This window comes from Phalaenopsis equestris, unplaced genomic scaffold (genome assembly GCF_001263595.1).
Source record: "Phalaenopsis equestris unplaced genomic scaffold, ASM126359v1 Scaffold000547, whole genome shotgun sequence".
Lineage (NCBI taxonomy): Eukaryota > Viridiplantae > Streptophyta > Magnoliopsida > Asparagales > Orchidaceae > Phalaenopsis > Phalaenopsis equestris.
Window position 1 is genome coordinate 89,978 of NW_018164987.1, and position 3,580 is coordinate 93,557.

The 3,580-nt window shown below is 30.8% G+C and overlaps 1 protein-coding gene across 2 annotated transcripts in view; it reads left to right on the top strand.

Annotated features, from left to right (window-relative positions):
* The window catches only part of LOC110029089 (DNA gyrase subunit B, chloroplastic/mitochondrial-like), a 70,176-nt gene that overhangs the window by 47,547 nt on the left and 19,049 nt on the right, over positions 1-3,580 (top strand). The gene's annotated exons all lie outside the window — the stretch shown is intronic.

Sequence of the window (3,580 nt, forward strand, 5' to 3'; positions counted from 1 at the left end):
ACACACACATATATATATATATATATATATATATATATATATATATATATATGTATGTATGTAGGTATATATATATAATATACAAACATACATATATTTTTATTTATTGAATAAAAAAATTAAGTGGGATTGGATAGAGTAAAATATGAAATTCAATACATAAATAAAATAAAGTTAATAGCTAATTAAAATGATAATTTATTTAAATTTTTATAATATAAATACTATGTTTATGTTAGGTTTCTAATTTAGAAGAGTCAACATCAAGACAATTTAAAAAAATAAATTAATTGACATTGAGATGATCATTCATACTTTTAATCTATGATAATATTTTAGTTCTCAATTATTTTACATTAGCAGTTAATGATACTTGCATAAATTTTATTTTGATCTACTTGTTCTTTTCTTATTTGGTCACATTGTTATGAATGTTTGTAGTTACTTGTCATCATGTATTGGTGAATGTTATATATAATATATTGAATTGAATGTGTGAGCACTTGAATGATATGTTATATTGACTGCTTGTATTTGCACACTGACTATGATAGAATCAACTGTTTATGGTATTAGCGGGGAACCCTAAATTACCCGTGAACGTAAATAAAAAATGCTATTGATTTGTTTGTACCTTAACTCTTACAATTTTTAAACGATGCTTCTGTGACAGTTCTGTGACAGTTGTAGAATAATAGAATGATATAGATTTGCGATTGAAATAGTAAACTTCTTTGAATAACATTATATTTTTAAGATGTGAAACATTTATATTTATTAAAAATTTAACTTGCATGTTTATTGCTTTCTTTTCCCTTATATTACTATAGCTTAAGAGTGTGATTATTATTAACTTTGTTTAAGTCACGGTTATTTAAAACTAATTTTTTCAGATTATTTTAATTGATTTCAAGATTAACAATAGAATAAATAATATTTATAGAAGGCACGAATAACCTTTAATATGGTAAATTTAATTATACTGTCTTAATTTAATTTTCTTTGGTGACTCTTTCATTTGTAAAATATTATTTATAGAGAATAAATATAAAAAACTTAGTTCCCATCATCCGATCATCTGTATTCGTTTTGCTTAAATCCAAGCTCGGGGCCAGGTTGTGACAATATTACGTGTCTAAATGAGTTAAAATTATATACACAATTAGATTGCCTTTCCTCATTTAAGTGAGAATTTGATAAAGAGAGTGTTATCCTTTTGACATTGAGCATATCCACACTTCTTATGCTTTTGGATAATCTATCAAACTAGACACGAGGAATTGTTTGAGGCTTTATAGAGTTTTTCTTATTCTGCGTACAATTTGACATTTCTTTGATTTTCAATCAGCATGGGATCTCCTTGAATGCTTTTATCTCAAGGCTCATATTTAAAAAAAAAAAACATTGTTTATGCCAAGTTGATGTAAGATGCCGTCCCAATTTGTCTCAAGAGAGCAAAGCTTGAATACTGTTGAATTTGAAAATTCGATAGAAAAAGTTCTTTGATAGTCAATACTATATGATTAAGTGTATATTTTTTGCAATAATTCAACCTTTAAATTTATCCAAATTTTCAGTTGTTTTATATTTAACTCTACGAATGCATTTGCTTCTGACTTGTTGTTTTCCTTATTAAATATAGAAACTTCGCATGTTTTTATGGCTTGGATTTCCTTCACTAGAACCTTCTTCCACTCAAGGATTTTGAGAGATCATGAATATTAATTGGAATTTATATTTTATTAAAATAGTAACAAATGCATGAGCTTCAATTAAAGCTCTTTATAAGTTATAAAATTTTGGATTGGGCGTTCGGTGTGTAATTTCTTCGTTTTAGAAGACAATAGAATAACAAAGATCAATATCATTGTCAATGAATTTATATTCACAATTTTGTAATTATTAATCCATGAATCAGGTTTGGGTTCTTGATTAATTCATCGCTCCATTTTTTGGTTTTTTTTTATTTTTTATTTTTTATTTTTTCCTGGTGTATGTTTTACGTAGGTTGGGTTTATTGATGAGGTGATGAGGGAATTTGTGTTTCTTATGAGGTTTTAATAAGTTGAATGAGTAGCATTTATAAATTTTCATTATCCATGGGTTTTATGAGAAATAATGGTGAATGATCAAATTGTTCCAAGTTAGAAATTCTTGTTCTTGAACTTTCCTCCTGGAGTAATAAGCTTGTTTTTCAAGGAAGGTTAGTTCTATAGAATTATATATTTTTTTAATGATTGGGGAATATGTTTAATAACCAATTTATGAATAATTTGATAAAATTTTTAGCGACTTAAATTTTACCCCATTTTTCGCACTCATTGGATTTCATTTAAAACAATTTTATAAAATTCTACTCGAAAAATCGATCAATTCTATACAAAGTACTGTATATTAATTATGAATAGTTTGAGAGATATAAAATGTTGAAGTTATAAGTTTAATTAATTTAATTAACCTTTATTATTTTTCTAATTCTCTGCACTTTAGCCTACCGACTTACTCTTCTTTTATTCATTTCGTGCGATCGAATGAGTTCCGGAGCTTTCTAAATCTCCTCCCCCTCCCAATTTTCTTTCTCCGCGACACTTGAGTTCACTCGACAGAAGTTCCTGTGAGGAGCTGCGATCGCAGTAAACCCGTAGACTCGAGCAGTGGCACCTGGTAAGCCAAGACCTACTCCCCTCTCTATTTCTTCTCATCTCTCCCATATCTCCCTCTCCCTCCTCTCGATTTCCCGCAAATTGGGAGTTCCCACGATCGTGTAGCTGTAGCAGCCATGGGTAGCAGCGAATCAAGCGCCCGCACATAGCCATATACAACATTTTTGGTCTCCGAGGTGAAATCGGTAAGTGCGAAACAGATTTTTTAGCAATATTTGAGGCTTTCACTTCCTCGTTATTTCCATTTTTGAGTTTTACATTGTTTTCCATGCCTTTTTTCTTTCCGGTAGCCGTCGGAGGCGTCGATTGTGTAAGCGAAGAAAATCGTTTGCGTGCTTCCATAAGGGTTCTAGCACGATATCAACATAGGGGAAGTGTAGTTGGAGGTGATAGAAAGTAAAATTGGCAGCTTTGGAGAAGGATTGGTCGTCGAGAAAGTCGGTTAAGTTATGTTTTGGCAAATCAATGATCTTTTAAGCTAAATTATCGAATGAACTAATGTATTTTGAATTCCTAATTCGTTTAAGATTTTAGGTAGGTTGGTTAAGTGAGGCGGCGGGTTCGAGTCAAGCGTGCAAAAGATCGTTGTAGGTTGATTAATTAAAATTTAGGTAAATTAATCCGAAGCTAAGGAAATTAATTCGATTAATAGAAATTATTTAAATCTTAAAATTTTAAATATTATATTTTATAGGCTATTCATCTCAACTTAAAAATCATCGCAACTTCCAGCTAGATATCAAAGATTAAGGATCCGTTTAGGCAGCTTATAAGTGCGGGCGATGTTTTCAAAACGCCGCCGTACTATTTAGTTCGCGCGTTTCATCAGCTTATTCAAAACTACGTTTGAGTTTTTATATTAAACGCAGGCCGCGGGTCGACCCCTGCGGTCGGCCCGCGGGCCGCCGTTTCCGGGA